The sequence below is a fragment of the Lepidochelys kempii genome, chromosome 1 (genome assembly GCF_965140265.1).
Source record: "Lepidochelys kempii isolate rLepKem1 chromosome 1, rLepKem1.hap2, whole genome shotgun sequence".
In the NCBI taxonomy this organism is placed as follows: domain Eukaryota; kingdom Metazoa; phylum Chordata; order Testudines; family Cheloniidae; genus Lepidochelys; species Lepidochelys kempii.
Window position 1 is genome coordinate 257,246,304 of NC_133256.1, and position 23,672 is coordinate 257,269,975.

Sequence of the window (23,672 nt, forward strand, 5' to 3'; positions counted from 1 at the left end):
CTCTCATTTTACAGACTCTGTGCACTTGTGCTGGTGTACATGACTCCACAAGGCACAGAGTAATGAAAAAACAGACTCCCTGGGGCCTGGGCCTGGGGCCTATGTACTGCAACCCACTGTCTTTCATAACACATACACACAAATCCGAAATATAAACAAAGCTGCACAAACACTGACCCAAATATACAAATAAATACATATATACAAGCATGCATGCATTCAAAGAAACACAAACACAAATAAAAGTACACACACACATATACAAGCTCACATAACCATACACTTAGATAGATGGTAACAGAGACTCTCTCTGTAGCGGTAGGCATCTGGTTTTTGGAGTCAGAGGATCTAAGTCCCATCCTTGCTACTGTGAAGCTCCAACACACCATGGCATGCAGAGCAGTGACAGATGTGAAGTTCTGCCAAGACCATGGATTTACAAGATAGTTACAAATATTTACTCTTAACCATAAACATTAGGGCTGTCGAGCAATTAAAAAAATGAATCGCGATTAATCGCACTGTTGAACAATAATAGAATACCATTTATTTAAATATTTTTGAATGTTTTCTACATTTTCAAATATATTGATTTCAATTAGAACACAGAATACAAAGTGTACAGTGCTCATTTTATCTTTATTTTTTATTACAACCTAATACAAGTACTGTAACGCAATCTCTTTAAAATTAAAGTTGAACTTACAAATGTAGACTTATGTACAAAAAATAACTGCATTCAAAAATAAAACAATGTAAAACTTTAGAACCTACAAGTCCACTCAGTCCTACTTCAGCCTATCTCTCAGACAAAAAAGTTTGGTTACAATTTGCAGGAGATAATGCTGCCCACGTCTTTTTTACAGTGTCACCTGAAAGTAAGAACAGGCTTTCACGTGGCACTGTGGTAACCGGCATCGCAAGATATTTACATGCCAGATGCACTCAAGATTCATGTGTCCCTTCATGCCTCAACCACCATTCCAGAGGACATGCATCCATGCTGATGATGGGTTCTGCTTGATAACAATCCAAAGCAGTCCAGACCGATACATGTTCACGTTCATCATCTGAGTCAGATGCCACCAGCAGAAGGTGGATTTTCTTTTTTGGTGGTTCGGGTTCTGTAGTTTCCGCATCGAAGTGTTGCTCTTTTAAGACATCTGAAAGCATTCTCCACACCTCCTCCCTCTCAGATTTTGGACGGCACTTCAGATTCTTAAACTTTGGGTCGAGTGCTGTAGCTATCCTTAGAAATCTCACATTGGTACCTTCTTTGTGTTTTGTCAAATCTGCTGTGAAAGTGTTCTTAAAACGAACATGTGCTGGGTCATCATCCAAGACTGATAGAACATGAAATACAGAATGTGGGTAAAACAGAACAGGAGACATACAATTCTCCCCCAAGGAGTTCAGACACAAATTTAATTAACGCATTTTTTTTTAATGAGCATCATCAACACAGAAGCATGTCCTCTGGGGTGGTGGCCGAAGCACGAAGAGGCATATGAATGTTTAACATATCTGGCACCTAAATACCTTGCAATGCCGGCTACCAAAGTGCCGTGTGAATGCCTGTTCTCACTTTCAGGTGACATTGTAAATAAGAAGAGGTTTCAGATTAGGAGCCGTGTTAGTCTGTATCCGCGAAAAGAACAGGAGTACTTGTGGCACCTCAGAGACTCACAAATTTATTTGAGCATAAGCTTTCGTGAGCTACAGCTCACTTCATCGGATGCACACAGTGGAAAATATAGTAGGAATATTTTATATACCATTGTTTCATGTTCTCTGTGTATATAAAATCTTCCTACTATATTTTCCACTGCGTGCATCCGATGAAGTGGGCTGTAGCCCACGAAAGCTTATGCTCAAATAAATTTGTGAGTCTCTAAGGTGCCCAAGTACTCCTGTTCTTTTTGTAAATAAGAAGCAGTCAGCAGTATCTCCCATAAATTTAAACAAACTTGTTTGTCTTAGCAATTGGCTGAACAAGAAGTAGGACTGAGTAGACTTGTAGGCTCTAAAGTTTTACATTGTTTTGTTTTTGGGTGCAGTTATGTAAGAAAAAAATCTACATTTGTAAGGGCTAGTCTACACTGGCAACATTTTAACGTTCCTCGTGGGGTTGTGGTGCAGTGCTGGGAGAGAGCTCTCCCAGTGCTTTAAAGAAACCACCTCCACAAGGGGCTGGTGCACTGTCTACACGGGCACTTTACAGCGCTGAAACTTGCCACGCTCAGGGGGGTGTTTTTTCACCCCCCTGAGCGAGAAAGTTGCAGCGCTGTAAAGTGCCAGTGTAGACAAGCCCTAAGTTACACTTTCACGATAAAGAGATCGCACTACAGTACTTGTATGAGGTGAATTGAAAAATACTGTTTCTTTTGTTTATCGTTTTTACAGTGCAAATATTTGTAATAAAAATAATAATATAAGTAAGCACTATACGCTTTGTATTCTGTGTTGTAATAGAAATCAATAGATTTGAAAATGTAGAAAAACATCCAAAAATGTTTAATACATTTCAATTGGTATGCTATTGTTTAACCGTGCGATTAATCGCAATTAATTTTTTTAATCGCAGTTAATTTTTTTGAGTTAATCGCGTGAGTTAACGGTGATTAATTGACAGCCCTAATAAACATACAAAAAACCTCACATAAATACACACCAATATAGTCCCACAAACATGTCACAATAACATTTTACAAAGCACAAAGAAACATGTACACAAATGCAATCCTTCTCTCCTGCTTTACTTTATTTACTTGGCATCCAAACCCTGTAATCACAAAAATCAGTCAGAATACCTCCACCCACTGCAAAAGGGAACCCAGAGGTATTCTGTAAGGGTGGAGGGTAGCTGTAGGACAGGAATACCAGGAGGAGCTATGTGCTAGAACTGAGGAGCGCTGGAAGAGCTGAGTGTTAATTTCAGGTTTGTGATAGCAGAGACCGGAGAAGGAAACTTCTGAGGTGGCTTGGCAGAACTACTGTGTAGGGGCCACAGGAGTGGAAGACCAGGGGTATTTCAGATCAACATTGGATTGCAATAGCAGAACTGTGTGGGCTATTCTAGGGCTAGAATAGAAGGGATTGTACAGATAAGACTTGAGGTGCATTGGAAGAGGAGTGGGGGGGTCGAGACTGGAAAATGGCAAGGAGTATGACTGCAGGGAAGGACTGAAGTGCAACGGTAGATTGGTGTGGGGAGGCAGGACTAGACTAAGAAGGGGTGTTGCAGACAAGGACTGAAGTATTTTGCTAGAGCGGTAAGATTTGAGGACAGGAATATTAAGCCAAATGAGGAGTCAGGTGCTTCGGCAGAGCGACCCAATAGTTGCATGCGTGGAAGTGCATGGGAACAGGTGTGTTGAGTACCAATACAGTGCTCACTTGGATTTTCTTTACAAGGCGGAACTTCTATTAAACACAAGAAGAAAGACTCCCAAGGAATCTTAAAGAATAAAGAGCAGCCTCTGTTACCAGCACCTCCTGCACCTATGCATGCAGCCTATCCCAGACTCAGACTAAATTACTTGTACACACAACTGCGGACTAGAACATGCTGTAACACCGCACTGTGTTACCCTTGAGTACTCCCAACCCCCTGTCACCAATAGGAACATAGGAACTCACACAAACTCTGCAACTCATTTAACCCTTTCATTATTGGACTAAAGCATTGTGCAAAATACCTGTCTGACGAGGTGCGTCACTAGAGCTATGCGGCTGCGCCAGGACTGATAGACGCAGTGTTGCAGGTCCGGATTGAGGCGCATTATCAATGCGTGAGTCAGCAGGACTGGACTGGCAAGGGGCGATGTCGGTAAGAATTCAGGTGCACAGGCAGAACGGTGTGAGGTCCCAGTGTTCTGGTTTTGAAAGGTCAGACTGAGGTATATTTATAGAGGTGGTCAGAGGGCCCAGGAAGGGAATAGCACTGTGGGCTGCAAAAGAACTGAGGTGCATCAGTGGAAGTACAGGAGGGTGCAGGGGGTCAGCAGAGAGGTGTGTTAGCAGAGGTGTGGGAAGGGCTGGCGTAGACGTGCTGCAGATCAGGTTTGAGATGCATCAGCCGGTGCAGATGGCTAGGGGCCTTAGAACAGCACGTTCACATTAGGATTGAGCTGCATGAGCAGAACTACCTGGGAAGCAGCGGACTGGAATTGTGGGGAGGGTCAGATTTTAGGGTGACTGGGCCAGGGCCTACTGCTTTCAGGCTAATTTAATCTCTGAATTTTTTCTCTGCGCTTAGACATTAAACATGTTTTGTTTTTATATTGATGGCAGTTTTTAAATAGCTTTACTGAACATTGACAGTTTTATGGCTAATGTAACAGTAAATGGATGGAAATGCAAATTATAAAATGTATAGCTCCATGCAAAAGCCTGGGGGCTCAACTCAACCCAGGGTATTCCCCAATAGTTTGAAGTTCCTGGCAGAAGAAAGTTAGCCGGGGTGAAGCTGCAGGAGCTTAAAATAGCTACAACTGCCCCTTTGCTGGGAAGCTTGAAGAAGGCCAGCACAGACAAAAAAAAGTGGGTGGCACTGAGTAGAAAGGGGATGGGGCCAGGGAACAACCTGATTCATATCCCAGCAGATTCTAAAGCTGCCCATGCAGGAAAGCAAGCAGTGTGAGTATCATTAGGGAATTCTCCGACCCGTGCGGCTCTGTCGGTGCCAATGGCAGGCGGAGTGCTGGTGTTTCTCTCAGGTTCAGACAACTCTGTTGCATGCGTGCTCTGAGCAGGGTTGGAGGACGCTGCAGCTAACTTGCCTACAGTCTGTCTACATTAGCTCTTTCACTGTCACAAGCACTGGTGGCGTGGAGGCAGTGCTAGAGCAACCGGGGGAGAATATGAAGAAATCCTAAGTGTAGACGCAGCCCATTGGGGAGAATCCCCCTCCAACGCTGAGAACCAGAGGGATGTAATTTACCCTGTGTCAAGTTCAGTGAATCTGGCCCTAAATCTTTCACGTTAATTAAAGATAATGCAATCCATACGTGTGTGCGGACACTTCAGTGCTTTTATTTTAAAGGCTTGAAATAAATGCTTTAATTTTTAAAAAAATCCTCTAATTGAATCATAATCAAGCTGTGCATGCAAACCCTGTGATCTGATCACTGCTGCCCTCATTCTCCCACCCCTGCTCTCTCCTATGTATCTGTCTGCTACACCTACTTGTTGCATCCTGACTTAGATTGCAGTGTTAGTTCCTCTGGGCAGGGACCGTATCTTGATTTGTACTTGTTCCACACCCAGTACAATGGGGACCCTCTCTTGATTGGGGCTTTAATTGCTACAGTAATATACATAATAATAAAAGGAGGACTTGTGGCACCTTAGAGACTAACCAATTTATTTGAGCATAAGCTTTCGTGAGCTACAGCTCACTTCATCGGATGCATACGAAAGCTTATGCTCAAATAAATTGGTTAGTCTCTAAGGTGCCACAAGTACTCCTTTTCTTTTTGTGAATACAGACTAACATGGCTGCTACTCTGAAACCATACATAATAATAATAATTAATAATTAATGGCTGCCCCAGTGTCTAAAATAAAGAGGCACCTGAATAAAGGCAGCTTCTCAAGCTGAACCCACGCTAGATGGGCATGATAGTTATAGAGAAAGGGAAGCGTTTAAAAGAACTGGCAGAATCCATGACCACATCCTCTAGCAGGGGCATCTCCACTTCCCCCCAGTTGTCAAACTGGGGCTCAGTCTTGTAGACCTATTTCACTCATCACTAAAGAATGGCACCTAAAGACTAATGGTGACCAGAAATGTATTTTGCCATGTACACAACCCTCCAAGGATACTTGGATCCCCAAGGACACCGGGACAGCTTGCACAGGTTTAAAACAAACAAAAAGAAGTATTTTTTCACACAACGCACAGTCAACCTGTGGAACTTCTTGCCAGAGGATGTTGTGAAGGCCAAGACTATAACAGGGTTCAAAAAAGAACTAGATAAGTTCATGGAGGATAAGTCCATCAATGGCTATTAGCCAGGATGGGCAGGGATGGTGTCCCTAGCCTTTGTTTGCCAGAAGCTGGGAATGGTCAACAGGGAATGGATCACTTGATGATTACCTGTTCTGTTCATTCCCTCTGAAGCACCTGGTATTGGCCACTCTTGGAAGACAGGATACTGGGCTAGATGGACCTTTGGTATGACCCAGTATGGCCATTCTTATGTTCTTATGCCCAAAGTGCATCTCTCAGCCACTTGGGGAAGGATCTGGGATATACAGGAGGTCAGTCAAGATGATCCGGTGGTCCCTTCTGGACTTAAACTCTATGCCATTTTTGGAAGAGGCTCCCCAGCTATGGAACCCTCTACCACCTGAGATCAGGATGATCCCATGTCTCTCCTCTGTTAGGCCTGGTCCAAAACCCATTGAAATCATTTAAAAGACTCTCATTGCCTACAATATGCTGTGGATCATGCTCTCAGAACAAAATGCAAAACACACTTTTCCTTCTCTGGAGGAGTCAGCACACACACACTCAATTCTGTTCCCTCCCTCTGGATACTGACACGCACAAGATGCCATAGATGTTTCATATATTCTCTCCATCCTGTGGGAACAGCAGAGTTAATGGCCTGTTTGCAGACTAGCAACTACCAATTCTTTATAATTACTTTTTAATTTTGGCTGTCTTATTTATGCAGAGTAGCATGTTATTCCACCCGTGGCCCCATTGGAGCCAGTGAGACCACCTGTGGAGTAAGGTGCTATTCAGAATTCAAGAAATCTGGTCCTGTATCAGATGCCAAGATATTATGATGAAGGGCACATTAAAAGTCCTAAAATAGATAGACAGAGTGCAGTTGTTGAATGCAGTTAGCGGGAGGATGGGAGGAGAGAGGTCTGTGTGGATGTGTTGATCTGCTTCTTATTTTCATGGGAATGTCTTCAGAAAGAGACCAGTATTTATACTCTGAAGGGTGTAGATTAAACCTAGGATGTCTACCTGGACTGGGCCAGGTGAGAATGTACTTAAATAGAACATTCTTATGAATGAGAACAGCTCAACCTCTTCTTTTAGAATGGAGTTAAATGATGTATGAAGGGCAGGGACAACTAATTTTCTTTTCAATTTTTCTCCTTCTGGGATAAAATGAGTTTCTTAGAAAAAGCCAATGCTGTTGGAAGAATATTAGATCATTCACAGGAATTATTTAAACCTCTCACATTCCAAAAGACAAATTCAGAGAGATCCATCAGGTAGTGAAATTAAGAAGTCTAACCGGGTTGTCTCCGTTTAATTTTGGAGGCACGATTGCATAAGAAGGAGCTACAGGATGATCAAGCACAAGCAGGGCTTAGATTGCATTGGTACGTGGCAGTACAGCATGTAAAATATGGCTGCTATCTTGTTCTCCACAATCTCAACTTTCATTTTTAAAAAGAGTAAGGCTCTAGGTGTTATGGTTGCAAAGAAAACCTCAACAACGTGACTCAATGCGGACGTGTCTAGCTGAGAAGCAAGCCTGGAACAATAGCTCTGAGAAGTGTGAGCTGCCCTATTCATCTCAGCGAGGTGTTAACACATATGCCCAGTGAGTCATTCTTCATGTAAGGAAGGAGAGGGAAGCTCACAGATCTGCACAAGTTACTGTCAGTGCCACAAGTTAGTGGCATTTGGGAGATATCAATTATCTTTTTTCCCCAATCAAGCAGGATCTAAGCCCAAGAAGCCTAGCGGCGCCGATGAATATATTCAGGCCACAGTGAGGGTGAGCCAAGCTTAAGGAGCTTGATATTAGTACAGATCAGAGTGCTGCAAAATCATATTTTGAACAGCTGCATAATCTACAACGAGCAGCATCCCATTTCATCCACTCTCTTGGGAGCTTGGAAGAGTAGCACCACCTGTTTTCCCCCAATTTGACCCCTGAGTGAAGGAGAATTCAGTGTAGAAAGTATGAGAAATAGAATGGAAAACTTCAGAATACGTTGTGAGAGACTGATAAAGAGTAGATTTAAGTGATAAGGATGTTAAGTGAGATGAATCATAGACTTTAAGGTCAGAAGGGACCATTATGATTGTCTAGTCTGACCTCCTGCACAACGCAGGCCACAGAATCTCACCCACCCACTCCTGTAACAAACCCCTAACTTATGTCTGAGCTATTGAAGTCCTCAAATTGTGGTTTAAAGACTTTGAGGTGCAGAGAATCCTCCAGCAAGTGACCCGTGCCCCACACTGCAGAGGAAGGCGAAAAAACCCCAGGGCCTCTGCCAATCTGCCCTGGAGGAAAATTCCTTCCCCACCCCAAATATGGCGATCAGCTAAACCCTGAGCATGTGGGCAAGACTCACCAGCCAGACACCCAGCAAAGAATTCTCTGTAGTAACTCAGATCCCACCCCATCTAACATCCCATCACAGGCCATTGGGTATATCTACCGCTAATAGTTGAAGATCAATTAATTGCCAAAATTAGGTTATCCCACCATATCATCTCCTCCATAAATTTATCAAGCTTAGTCTTGAAACCAGATATGTCTTTTGCCCCCACTGCTTCCCTTGGAAGGCTGTTCCAGAACTTCACTCCTCTGATGGTTAGAAACCTTCGTCTAATTTCAAGTCTAAACTTCCTGATGGCCAGTTTATATCCATTTGTTCTTGTGTCCACATTGGTACTGAGCCTTAAATAATTAATGAAATAGACATGCCAGAGTGAATTCAAGAAGAGAGGTTCCCAAAGAGGCACAATAGCCTAGACCTCTCCCACCGAGGGCTGCAGAGCAAGATAAACATTTAGGAATGACAAAAGAGGTGACTGAAGTCAAGCCTTTGCAGTTTCACTGATATATGCCTGCTCAGGATATGGCTCTGACTCAAGGTCATCAGCAGTATATCGGATTACAATTTTGGATCAGACTCCCATCACAAACTTTGTAGAAATGGTGTTGTCCACTAAAAATCCAGCTTTGGGAGATTTAATTTATCCCTATTTAAGGACACAATATTCATACAAACAATTTCAAAGATCGTCTCAGACTACACATAATTCATCAAAGGCTCTCATGGGAAGCTCTCAAAGCCACTATCAGAGGGATGTACATTAGTTCAGTACACACAATACCAGAAAGAAGCAAACCAGTCTTCTCCAGCAGACAAACTTGGGGAATGAGATTAAATCTGTGGAGACCCAGACAATGACCACCTGCAAAACAGCTTAGTAAAACTGAACTATGATTTAAACTCCCTTTTATCCTCCAAAAGTGAGCGCTATATAAAAATGATATAACAAAACTGTTCCACATATGGGCAAAGAGCACGCAAACAGGATTGAAAAGCAGCAGACTGTTTCCATGATTACTTCAATCCTCACTCATCAAAGGCCTTAAAAGACATTGCCAAAGCCTTTGAAAACAATTTACTGGTCCTGAGATGAAATGCTTACCTGCTGTCCATTGGCAGCAAGAAGGCATTTCACGGAGTCAGGAGGCTGTGCCTACTTATTACCCTAAAGGAGTTTGGATTTGGTCAGACCTTTTTCAAATAGGTTTCAATAATCTATAACTAACAGCTAAGACACTGTTTCTCAAAGGGAGGTGCATGTCCTCCCTCCGCTCCCCCACCCAGGAGTGGGATAGTGCCGGACAAAGCTCTGTTGTCCTCTCGAATCTCAGCTTTCATTTAAAAAAAGGGTCTAGCTGGTATGGTTACGAAGAAAACCTTCCAAACACGAAGCAAAATGTCGGGCTTAGTGTGCAGAGCACCTGAGACTATAGCTCTGAGATGTAAACTGCCCTGGTCATTTCAATGGATGTTAACTCAGACGCCTGCTCCTCATCTAACATCCCACTTTAGAATAACAAGGCAAACGGATGCTACTCTAACTTAACTACACTAATTCATAATATACATTGCTTAGGGGACATGTTTACAGAAACCAAACTCGAGGGCTCTCATGCAAGTGAATGAAAAATATCAGCTCCATGACTCACATCTCCTGTTTGTCAAGTATTACAGCCATTTATAGAATCAAATCTTGGAAATCAGCTTATCTTTAGAAGACATGGCTGCCAGTTTTGGGGACTCAGTCAACTCATTTTGTTGACAACTTCTACCTTTGGCTCGATAATTACAGAATATGAACTTACCCCAATCCAGAGAAAAATGAGATGCAAAATGTAGCCTTATTGTGCCAGAAGATTGGGCTAAGATATTGTGAAAGACTCTCACTCTCTCTCTCTCTCTCCTTATTCCAAAACTAAATTTTAGAAAGATATTGTCAGATTTCAGCAAGCTTATCTTGTTGTCAGCTAAGCTAATAATCTATGCAAACTGTTAGAGATGACAGCACTCCCTACCATCTCGTTCACAGGATGGCCAGGTGTCTGGTTTTTGACTAGAAAGTCCAGATCTACTGACCGGACACCCAAAGTACGGTTACTGTGGGTAGGGGAGGCGCCAAGTCATCACCTGCGCCAGCCCCTACTCAGCCAGGGTCACCTCCTACCTACGTCAAGCAGCTGCAGCTCCCAGCCCTGGCTCTGCAGACGACCCAGGCCGGCAGTGGGAGAAAGAGGAGCGAATAGGGGGCAGATCCTCAGGAGGAAGAGGCGGGGCAGGAGTGGGGCCTGGGGGGGCGGGAGGGGAAGAAGGGGAGATTCTAGCACTCCTGCTGGAGTGTCCTTTTTTAAAATATTACAAAGTTGGAAACCCTACTTGTTCATTATGTGACCGGCTCTGTGACAAAGATATCTCTGGGATATATAAGAGAGTTAATCTGATGCATCTTCAGAAGAGCTCCATCCTGAATGTGGTTTATTTACCTTTTCCTTGCCCTTTGTGCTCTGCACACAGGTCTTAGGGATTGTGTCTGGCCCTTACAGTTCGGGAGATTGCCAAATAGAAAGCAGCCAACACAGAAAGAGAGCTTTTCGAGGTGGAGCCAGGGAGGCCAGATCTACAGTATCAGAGACTGAGGCCTCATCCAGCAGACAAAATTGCTCACTTCTCGCATGAAATCTGTAACCTTTCATCTGAAGAGCTAAACTCTCCCACCACACCACAGCCCATGCTGTTGGAGGCCTAAGTGCAGACATCCCTACTCCAGAATAGGGGTTCTCACCCTTTTTCAGAATGTGGATTACCTCATAAAAACAGCTTGTTATGTTCCGCTCCTCCATGAGGTACTTCATTTAGGAAGATCCAGGCTCTGACCTCACAAGTGGCTTAAGTCCCAATGGTAACTCCTGGCGCTTCTCCTGCTGGTGGACATTGACTTATCTCCCCAATCCTTCTTTAAGGGCTAGTCTACGCTTGAAATGCTACTGTAGCACTTCAGTGTAGCCACCATTACAGCGACGGGAGGGGTTTTCCCGTCGACATAGGTAATCTACCTCCCTGAGCAGTGGTAGCTAGGTCGATGCAAGAATTCTTCCACTGTCTACGTGCCGGGGGTTAGGTCGACTTAACTGCATCACTCATTGCTGTGGATTTTTCATACCCCTGCATGACATAGCTGAATTGACTCAACATTTGAGTGTAGACCTGGCCTTAGTTGCTGGAGCCCTTAGTGGAGGCTGCTAGCACCTCACCTGCTTCTACAGCCAACCAAACTCTTTGGCCAAAATTTTCAAAAGTAGCCTCAGATTTCGGTTGCCTCCCTTTTGAGTGCTCAGCTTGAGACACTTTGTGCCGGTCTTTCTGAGGCCCTGAGCACCCACAGCTCCCATTGATTTCAGGTAGAGCTGCAGGTGCCCGCTGCATCTAAAAATCTGGTCAAAGGTGTCTCGTCTGGGAACCAAACCACTAAAAACCCCAGAACGAGTGGCTTTGATGAAGTTCCTGGATGCTTGCAGGGGCAGCTGTAAAAGGTAGAGTCTCCTTCACATGACTCATACGTGCACTCTGCCAGTGTGGGTTACACAAATGCTCCACAGACTACCAGTGGACTGTGGACCAGAGTTAGGACCACTGTCTTAGAAAACCAGCCTTAAACCTTCCTATGCCTCTGGAAAAACAAGATCCTCCCTTTTATGTGAATGGGAGTAAGTCCTCACCTCAACATTCATCATGAAGAAGATTACTTTTTCAGAGACCATTCTGGATCAATTTTTTGTCTCAGAGTGCGTCATGCACATATAGTACATTTGTGAGGAATGTGTCTTGTAAGTTTGTGGTGAGTGTGTCATTTGTACGTGTGGTGTATTTGTGAGGACTTGGTGTAGTAAGTTTGCAGTGAGTGTGTGTACATGTGGTATATTGGTGAGGAACGTGCTTGTCCTGAGTACGTGTGGTATATTGGTGAGAAGTGTGCATATCATGTCTGGGTATATATGTGTGGTGTATTGGTGGTGAATGTGCTTGTGAGTTTGCAGGGAATATGTGTATCGTGTGAGTTCTGTGTGAGCACGTGGGTACGGTGACTAAATATGTGTGCCATGTGCAGGTACTGTGTAGGGGTGCTGCTGTACATGTCGTGTGTGCTGTGTTTGCTTGAGCTTGTTTTTCACACCATGCTCAATGCGGTTGGCCTTAATCCTGGAAAGACTTCAGTGTGTGTGCTGCCCCCATGCGGCCTGAGGAGGACAGGCGGTTATGAAACCAGCTTTCTCAGGATAATTCACATACTGTACCTCCTCCGTGGGAGGGGCAGGAGCGATAAACAACACGTGGAGAGAAGGGAGGGCAGAGAGAACAGCTTTAATATGCGGCTTCCCACCATGCCCCAATGGATTAGTTCAACATCTCAAGCCAGCTTCACTTTAATACTTATACAAGGGGCTTCTCCGGCAGGGACAGCTTGTCCTGGCCAGCCAAATGCCAGGCACGGGGCACCGATTAAGAAAGGGCATCTCAACAGCCTGCTCACACAGCACAGGGTGGGAGGTGGCAGGGAATTACTTCCTGCAATAGCTCAGGAGGGTGGGTTTTTTTGCTCAGCTAACACGCCTTTTGAATGACCAGTTCCCAAAATAGAAACACATGGAGGCCTTCCCCTAGTTGTGCCGAATAGGCCCCGGTCAACTCCAGGACTAACCTTGGATTAGTGCAGTCCTCCCTACAGGGGCCTGCGCTTGGCCACTCAGAAGCCCAGTGTAGATTGCAGCTGCCTCCTTGCGTTGTGCTGTCAATCAGGAAACATACCCGACCTGTTCTCCAGAGGCTGCAATGGCCTCCTGTTCACTTCTAGATATAATGCAAGGTGTTGATTTTTATCTCTAAAGTCCTATATGGTCAGATGGCTGATGGAAACCTCCTCTCTTCTCAAGAGCAGCTGAGGTATTTTAGCTAACAGTCCCTGGATCTGAATGGCTGCAGGCAGGGCATTCTCAGCACAGGGTCTCAGCCTCTGGAATATGTGCCTCGCCTTTGGTTCATCAAAGCTTGTTTGGTTATCTAGTTAGGGGCTAAAATACTATAATGTAAGGCTCACCTTTTCCTTGAAGCTTTTGATTGAAGGGAGGGCCGAAAACTATATTTTGGAGGAGGGGGCACTTAATTAGTATTCATGAGTTATTATTTTATATTTCTTGACGTGTGTATAGTTTGTTGGATAAACTCAGGTAGACTGAGACTCAGGAGACCTGGGTTCAGTTCCTGGCTTTACCACTGACCTGCAGCAAGTCACTTCACTTCACCGTGCCTCTGTTTCCCCTCACATCCGTTGCCTGTCTTGTCTATTTAGATCAGGGTGGGCAAACTTTTTGGCCTGAGGGCCAAAATTGTATGGAGGGCCGGTTAGGGGAGGCTGTGCCTCCCCAAACAGCCAGGCGTGGGCTGGCCCCCGACCCCTATCCAACCTCCCCTGCTTCTCGCCCCCTGACAGCCCCCCCCGGGACTCCTACCCCATCCAACCCACCCTGTTCCCTGATGCCCCCCCCCGTTCCCTGACGCCCCCCCCCAGGACTCCTGCTCCATCCACCACCCCCTGCTCCCTGTCCCCTGACCGCCCCTGGACCTTCTGCCCCTGACTGCCCCCCACCGCCCCATCCAACCCCTCCTCTCATTCCTGACTGCCCCCGCAGGACCTCTGCCCCATCCAACCACCCCTTTTCCCTGTCCCCTGGCCACGCCCGGAACCCCCGCCCCTGACTGCCCCCTGCTGCCCCATCCAACCCCCCTCTCCTTCCTGACTGTCCCCCCTGGAACCCCTACCCTCATTCAATCCCCTATTCCCTGCCTTCTGACCGCCCTGACCCCTGACCACCCCCTCGAACTCCCTTGCCCTCTATCCAACCCCCACGGCTCCCTGCCCCCTTACCGCGCTGCCTGGAGCACCAGTGGCTGGCAGTGCTACAGCCATGCCGCCCAGAGCACCAGGTCAGCCCGCGGCTCTGCAGCTGCGTTGCCCAGCCACCCAGTGGCGCGGAGAGCTGAGGCTGTGGGGGAGGGGGAACAGCAGGGGAGGGGCTGGGGGCTAGCCTCCAGGGCCAGGAGCTCAGGGGCCGGGCAAGAGGGTCCCGCGGGCCGGATGTGGTCCACGGGCCATAGTCTGCCCACCTCTGATTTAGACTGTAAGTTCTTTGGGGCAGGGACTGTCTCTGATTATGTGATTGTACAATAGCTAGCACAACGGAGCCTCAGTCATGGCTGGGGCCTTTAGGTGCTATCATAATATAAATTAATAGTGTAAATAAATAAACATGTGAGCCTGGAAAATTCTGTGGGTGGCACAGACTTGTTCCTTCTTTTTTAGAAAGTGCTACGCATTTAGAACTTCAATGTGATAATGTCAATGCTGCAGAATAGACAGAATCTGAAACAGAGCAGACAAGGACCATGCATTTCCCCCCTTGCACCACACAATCCTGCCAATGCCCCTCACTCCTGATCTGCAGCAATCTCAGCTATTGTAGCCCAGGGAACCTCTAATAGCTCTACCAACATGCCTCAATCAAGGATAAAAAAAATTTCACTGGGATAGCATTCCCAGACTTGCTATTTTAAGTCCTGGGATGGAGCCAGAATAGTCCTGCTAGTTCAAGGGGCCAGTGACTATTTTAACATCCAATGTCTCACAACTATTCCACTGGAGCATTCATTTCCATCCTGGATTTCATCACAAAGTACAGGGCACTGAACTCACATCATTCCAGTTAGCAATGTGCCTTGCCTCCTCCTCGGATTCTGCCCTGATTTTAGTAGCTGCTATCCTGACATCTGTTTGATTGAGAGTTAAGACTGTACCTTCTCAAAGCTTGCAAGCTGATATCTCGAAGAGAATATAGCCCTCTAGGGGGTATTGAGACTATTTGTTGCTATAATAATGTACAAATTAAAGTATGGGCATGAAGCAAAACTGTAATCAAAATGACTTGACTTTAAACCCCATGTTTCTCCATTTACTTCATTGGTCTTCTCTTGAACGTGGACACATTCAAGCATGAGGCTGAAACTGCTTCTCAGACTCACCTGAGAGAAGGAACCAAGTGGAAGTACAAACATTAACTTGTTAAAAGTTACTTTTACTTTGTTAGTGAAACTTTGCTTTAGGTTTTTGCTGCAGATGCATGGACGTGATTGGAGCTACGTACAAACTTCCGGTATCCTGATCTGAATGATCTCCCATTTGCCCTTTTGTCAAGTCACGCTGTTAAGCACATTGAAATAGTAGCCATATAATAAAAGTATTAATTTTAAATAAGCCAATCTGGTAAAAAAATCAATCCCAAAATGTCAGTGTTTAAAGGTCTAAAGTGTAAAAGAACAGTGACTTCATTTAAATATGGATGGCTGGATGAGACTATAGAGATGATTACACCGAAGTCACATAGTGTTAAACTTTGTGAAATATTCACATATGATGAGGACAACAGAGTGGTTTGTGTATATTGTCGAGATGCCAGAGCTTTGGGAGAATTTTCAACAGGAAGAATGTGGAATGATGTATGGAAGTTGGATTTCTTAAAGCGTCATCTGTCAAATCCCTATGTTCAAAATACAAGACTTCCTTGCTGAAGAGATTGTTATAGTCAGCCAGTACAATGACTTCAAGTTTGCAGTAGCCGAAAGAATCAAAAGCCAATTGGTTTTAAGTATCCCGGAAATGGTGACATTTGCTCACCAGAACGAACAGTTTCAGGATCTTGCGAAGTTGATGGATATGGGAGGAACATTCCTAGTATCAAGTGCAGACTATGAGCGTGGCTTTAGCTTAATGAACACTCTAAAAAACAAACTACGGAATCGTTTACAAGTAAAGTAGATTATATGGACATGCTGATGTGTATTAAGAGTTACCAGCTGGATGGAGGACTGATAGATCTGGACTGAGTTTATATTGAATGGGCAAATGAAAAAGATCGTAGGGAAAAATAGTAAGGTTAGTTTAGCAGTCTTTGACATTTCGACCAATAAGGAAATTAAAATGCATTTTTAATTACATATCTTATTCTTGGCTGATAATCATTTAAATTTAAAACACAAACTCTTGTTTTTCTTTTTTTACTTATGATGTCTCTATCTGAAAACCCATATAAATTGACATAATGGCATACTTATTAAATTGTCTTTATTCTATGTTTATCAAAATCTTTTCAGACATGTGTATAGAATGAAAGGTGAAAGCGGACACCAACGGGCAGAAGCCTATGGACTGATAATGATCATGATTAATATGTGCTTGATATATGCTCGTGATTGTCTATAAAAAAGATCATAAAACATAATGCTTAAAACTAACTTCTGCTTCATGAAGAATGGTTAAATTTCCTTTTTCTAAGTATTTAAAAATGACATTTATAAAATAACATGGTGTAAAACTATTATCACAAATTGTAAATTAAAACTTTTTAAATGTATAAGCATTTTACTCGCTTGGGCGCATTTGCCTCATGGCACACAAATTTGAACTCTGCTTCAAAAATTTGCACAGAATAAATTTTTTGTGCACACAGCCTGTCAAGCAGTTCAAATCTTTGCAGTCAAGAAGGCACGGAAAGCACCACTCTGATTATTCAAACAGATAAAAATGCCAGTGTTTACTATGCAGACAAGAAGAGTTACATTTGCTGTTCAGGCATTTGAAAGTTACATGATACTTAAAATTTTTGAACAAGGCATTTTAAGTTGTTAGTTCTCCTTTATTGGGGTAGGTAGCAGAGCAGTACCATGAGTAGAACAGGAAGATGGCAGAATTGAGACCTTTCAAAGTTTTGGCCCAAGCGAGGGGGCATGGGGGCATCATTTGAGCTCCCTGCCTCAGGTGCCAAAATATTGTGGGCTGGCCCTGCTCTTAAGGTCTCTTCCAGTCCTATGATTCTACGGTTTTGAGCTGCACTCTACCCTTTGGTCCCTAGGTGGTGCTCTTAGGACAAACAATGGGCCAGGTTTCTTCAGTAAAGTGTTCCAGTCAAACCTCATTGTAGTTTCTCTCCCCTCAGGGTGTGATTTAGTCTCCTGGGAGTGGGGAAAGCAAGAAGCAGCATCTAACTGTAAGGGTGATTTCTGCCTTGCTAATGAATTTGGCATCTACGTGAGCAGGGATAGAAATTTAGGTTGGAATGGAGAAGGCAATGGGCTGAGTGAGCTGAGGTTGTCAATAGTAAAAGCCAGGATACAATGTTCACCCCTCCATACCCAGGGTTCTTCCCACCTCTTGCTTATTTCCATTTCCTTACTGGAATTTTTAGAAACACCCATTGGCACTGGGAGATCACTGCATAGATCTCTGGCTCTAGGAGGGTTCCTTCCTGCAACGCATCCTCCCTACTGGGCGTTTTCTTATCTCCTCCTCCACACCCGCCCCCCCAACCCCTCCATCCCATTCAACTGAGTAGCAACACGGACTGGAGCCCTTTGCAATGCTGTAACAGTCTGACCAAGGCCATCTCCAGGCCTGAATGAGGAATTCAACTCCCCAGTGCCAGATTCCTCCCTAGCTTAATCCCCCCTCCACAGTCTGGAATAGTTAATCCCAACTTCACAGATTCAGTGCACAGTTGGTGCCCTGTGGGCTTTTCCAATGCTGTCACTATTAGTGGCAGTCCATTAGGGCCTAATTCTGCTCTTCCTGAAGTCAGTGGCAAAACTCCCATTGACTTTAATGGGAGCAGGAGCAAGCCCTTAATAGCTTGTGAAGGCAGGTTCACTCTTTCCCTGGCCCCTATAACCATGGCCACCTAGTATTTCACATGGACAAGTAATGAGAGAACTCAAGACCTCTGCTGCAAAAATACAGGATCTCTGGAAGACCTGAAGACCCGCTGTAGAAGGCAGCGACCTACACCAGTACAACGTGTTAACAGCCCCTGCCCAGACGTGACCCAATCAGGGGCTGGTTGACAAAATAGTACATTTGCTTTTCAGTGTGAAAGAAGTCAAATGTGTTTCCATTTTGCAGAATTCAAATTGGACCCATTTTTTTCACTATTTTGAACCTTTATGCAAAAAATGTTTTTTAGTCAACACTTTTCATTTGCCGGGCTTTTGGTAAATTGCAAAATGCTGAGAGTGGTTTCAACAAAAAAAAGATGTTTTTTTTTTTTCATTTTGGCGGAAAAAAGACCGTTTCTCAAAAATGAAAAAATGTTCCTTCAGCAAATGTCAGCGAAGGCAGTGATGCAGCTGTTACAGCAATTTTCCTTAAGCTGTGGGGTTGGGCCCTGAGTCTTGATCATGAGGTTAAAGGTAGGATGAAGCCCTTTGTTTGCTCCCTGGGCCCAGTGTGGAGGGGCTTAACAGTAAGTTAAAAGAGGATGGGGGAAGTACCCACAGAACGGGGGTGGGGGGGGTGGCGGCAAGCAAAGAGAGGGAGAAACCCTCCAGAGCACTGGGGCTTTAAGAGATCCTGCCGAAGGGAAGAAGTCCAATATTGTGCCCTAGGAGGTAGTAGGACCAATCTGCTTTAGTCAAAGCTGGGGTGAGGTGGTGCGGAGTCTGTTATGGAGAAGCAGGTGTAGTGCTCTGAATGTCACATACACAGCACCATCAGCACAACTCCACGTGTGTTGAGTGTATCTATGAAGTTTGACTAGGTGGCATCTGTGGTGTGTGGGTACGTCTGCGATGGGAGTGCGCGTGTGTTAGGAGTTTGTGGTGTGTATGGGGACGCTGGGTGGTTTATGACAGGTTTCAGAGTAGCAGCCGTGTTAGTCTGTATTCGCAAAAAGAAAAGGAGGACTTGTGGCACCTTAGACCTTAACTAAATTGGTTAGTCTCTAAGAGCCACAAGTCCTCCTTTTCTTTGTGTGGTTTATGTATTCGTGGTGGGTGTGTGTATGCTAGGAGGCTATGAAAGGGTAGTTTGTGTTTATATCTCTAATTTATGTAGCTGATAGGTGTTGCAGTTGGGCACCAGTCCCCTTAGCTAAGGGGGCGGAATCACTGAGCCCAGGTTACTAGTGATTACAGGGGCCAACAAAAGAGAAAACAGGAGTAGAAATGGAGTAAAGGTTAATAACGAGGGATCCTGAGGGGGATACCGAGGAGAGCCCCTCAGATGACACCCACTGCTACACAAAGGCATCTAAGCAGTCAGCGGACACCATCCAGAGGAACTCTGCCCAGAGACATGATGTGAGAAGGGAACAGAAAGGGGCCCCACTGTCACAGAGCGCCCCACCCCACCCAGCTTCCTCCTGATGGACAGCCGAGTCGGCCAGCCCCAGGAGGCAGTTGCTGAGGAGGTCTCGCAACTTTGTGGGGCCACCGATGGGGCGTGGGTAGAGCAGGAGCTGTGGGGAGAAGTGCAGCCAGAACCGCAGTTGGAGGTTCTGAAGGAGCCGGAGGAGGGGCTGCAATCTGATGCACTCGACGTAGAGATGCGCTTGTCCTCTTACCGCAAAAAGGGACAAGTGTTTGTGAGCCATGCCCATGCTCATGGCTCCGTGAAGGACCAGAGTGGAGTACAGACTGGCCTGCCGGGGTTCCTCACCCTCCTCAGGTGGCAGCAGGTCCCACCACCTGGTGTCAGGGCAGGACATGAGGGCAAGGAAGCGGATGGTGTGAAGCACAAGCACATACAGATGTTTCCTGGGTGCAGTTCAGAGGCAGACCATCTGTTTCTTGTGTAGCCAATTTAGGTTGCATGTAAGGGGCAGCCGGGGAGGCTCGCAGGACGGGCCCAATGACAAAGTCTAGAGGGCCAGAGATGAGAGGCAGGTGGGAAGCACTCTCCTGTGGGACCTGCTTCAGGAAAGCAAGCATCCTGGAGCATATGACAGGGGACATGTGGGCTGGACAGCCCCATGTGCTGTATAGTAGTGTATGCAGAGGAGATTGTGGTGTCTGCATGTGTAGGGAGCGTTTGTGTCTCGGTGTTTATATGTCTGTGGGGAATTGGCAGTGTGTGCGTGTGCTGTGGGAGTGGATTTGTTCTAGGTGATTATACATGGTGTGAGTGATGTATCTTTGTGGAGCTTATGGTGACAGTATGTTTGTGGGAAGAGGTTGTGGTATGCCTGGGATGTGTTAATGTATGTGTAGAGTAAGTGAGTGTGGTGTACAAGTGTTTGTGTGTGGGAGAGTATGTTCCAGCAGGCTTTGGCTTGTCCTCTCCTTCTTCACCTGTGGTTTTGCTGCTAGGTGCCTGGGGAAGGCTGCTGTGAGGACTTGGCTGGAGAGCTGGGGAAGGGCTTCACAGGGAGTCCTCTTTGCAGAGGGGAAGGGAGCAATGTGTGACAGGTATGCTAGGGGGGATACATTGTTCCTAAAGTGCACACACTCCCAGCCACACCAGCCTGTCCTGAATATCACCCACTCAGGCGGCCAGTCTGCAGGCGTTACACAAATCACTACCAGACAGTTTTTGTACAGGCAACAGGGACAAGCCGTGAAAGCAACTCCAAGCATGGAAGTAGCATGAGTCAGGCCCCACAACATCTGAAGATTTAAAAAAATAATAAATATTGGAGATCTTTTTATTTGCCATCTTGTTTCTGAGTCTCTAGTTTTCAAGCTTTTCTTTGCAACTATGCGGGATAGAAACGTACTGTACTTTGTTTTTAAAATGAAAGCAGAGACTCTCAGGTATTCACAAGACTCCAGGAGCTGGGGGTTTAAGAAATACAACAAATTGTGGGAGTTGGCTGCAACCCTGGGTGACCAGGGCAAGGCCTGGAAACAGGCACCCTCCTCATTTTTAGGGACATATGGGAGCCCTTCTCAAGGGTGTCATGCCCTGGTCTAAGAGTTCTCCAGGGAAATAATAACAACTCAGTAAGGTTTTGGTTTCCATGGCAACACCATAGGCCAGACTGCAGGGTTTCCATATATTTACCAGGCCACAGGGCTTCAATGATGCCATTTTCACTGGCTTTGCACTCCCAGAGTTGAAGTTGAGTTGTGACTGTGGTTATAGTGTTTGGGGGTTAGGGGGCAGCAGATCTTATTTCTGTCTTAACTCCATATCACTCCACCAGAGAGAGCACTCACCTCACCATTGGGCATTCAGTTTCCCTTTTTTCCCCGAGAGAAGCACTCCCTCCCGTGGTGCAATGGAGGGGCTGGAGCAAGGCAGGGTGTCATGTGAAAGCAAAGGGAAAGAGAGGAAGAATTAGGAGCTCATTCTCCTCCTTTCATCTCTCTACCATTCCTTCCATCTGTCTCCCTCAGCTTTCTCTTCTGTTCTTTCTGTACGTGTGGCAATGTTGCCAGCTCTCACAGTTTGATTGCGAGTCTCTCAATATTTGGTGTTTTTTTCCTTAAAGCCCCAGCTGCTCGGATCATGTGATTCAATGAGACTCTCAGCTTTCATTTTTTAAAAAGTATATTTCTAGTCCTCCTGGTTACAGAGAAAATATAAAAACAGAAACCAGAAGACAAATAAAATGATCCCCAAACCTACTATTTTTTAAAAGTCTCACGATTTGTAGCCGATCTTATGATATTTTTGAGGCCATACTCCCAATACCTGAATGCTATGAGTTGTCAATTCGGGTGTAGAGCCTTGTTTACCTACCCCATCTCTACATGTTTGCTTGTACACACCTCTGCCTCTGCGTGCTTGCACATTTATTGCATTGTACACACCTCATCTTTACACATCAGAGTATTGCACACTTTCCCCATCTCTATACATTTGCACACATAGACCTTTGTGTGCATGCTTTCTCTGTATGTGTGCACATGGATAGCTGTGTGCACAGGCCCAAACCAATGTTTGCTCAAGCTGAGTCCTGTGCAAAGAGCACAGGGCCCCATATTGATGTATTTGCCCACGTAGACCATTTTCACATTCCCCTAAGGCTGCATGTCTGCATGCACTGAGCATTGTACACACACTCATGTCACCATGTTTGCATGTGTACGTATTTGTGCACATCCTTATGTCTGCATGTGCAGAGTCTTGTGCACATGCAGACACATGACGATCTTGTGAGCATCCTGTGTCTGCACACTCACTGCCTTATCTCTGGTGTACACTGCTACATGGCACACAGGTGCACAGCTGTGTGGGTTCCTCTCCCTGTGTACACCTCCCCAGTCTGTGGATGTGTGTCCTGGATTTCTGTGTCCTCACACAGGGAGTCCTTCCTTCTCGGTCCATTAGTTGTTTCCAGTACAGTGCCCCAGCGACAGGCACAAGCCTCTGAAAGCTATATTAAAAGCCAGGTCAATACTGAGCCTTGTTTATGCCCTCAAGGGGAAAAACAAACAAACAAACCCCTTCATTAATTAGCAGCTGGGAGAGAAGAGAGGAGAAGTAGGGACAGGGACACACATGGATCAGCAAGTGGTACATGAGGGTGCATGTCATGCTAGCGATGGGAAAATCCATTAGAGACACAATAATCTATGTGGCTCCTACGCACATTTACTAATATGTACCTTCCAAGGGGGGAGGTATGAATGAATCATTGCTGACCTATTTAGGAAGGTGGGTGAAGGACCATTTACACATCTACCCTCGTTCCTCCTCCTCATTCCTGGCGGTTCTCACCTACTCCCCCTTCCTTTCTCCTCCTCCTAACTCTCCTTTACCTATTCCCTGATCCCCTCACAACCTCGCTCCCTTCATCTTTCTTATTCCTTCATCCCCCCCACTTTCACTTCATCCTTCTCCTACTCTTGCTCCCTAAGCTTCTCCTTCTCATCCCCTCCTCCTAATCTCCTCTCTTCTACTCCCTGTGCTATCCATTCCCTCCTTCCCTTCCCCCATTTTGTACCAGTTACAAATGTTGTCATGCTACGTGTGTATTTTGTTCCAGTTTCCTTGTGTCATAGGTGCCCCAGGAGATGGGGTGGGAGGTCATTCTCTCATGTAAAGCAGCTGCTCTCCCATGGGGTTTAGCTGTATGGACCAAGAGCAGCTATTCCGTCAATCTGGTTGTTTTTTCTCTCTTGTATTTTTTCTCTGTAGTTTTGAAGGACTGTCTCCACGGCTTCCATTTCCTGGGTGGAAAGCATCTCCATAGTTCCCGTAGGCCACACTGAACCACTAAGCGGCAGTGCAGGGCACTCACAGATTCCTCACTCCCCACCCCCCCTTCTCTGCACATATTTTATATGCCCACTAATGGAGGAGTTTTTGCTATTGTTAATAAAACCTACCAATAGTTGCTGTAAACCCCATTTCTTCACCTACCTAGTAAGCATGCCTGTAATATAACTGGTGACCTGGAACCCTTTCTCAGGCAAAACTCCCCTTGACTTCAGTGAGAATCTTATCTGAGCAAAACTTGAGTAATGACTTCAGGCTCTGGCCTAGTGAGAAGAGGAAAATACATCTCCTTGGGCTGGGAAGCTAGTGA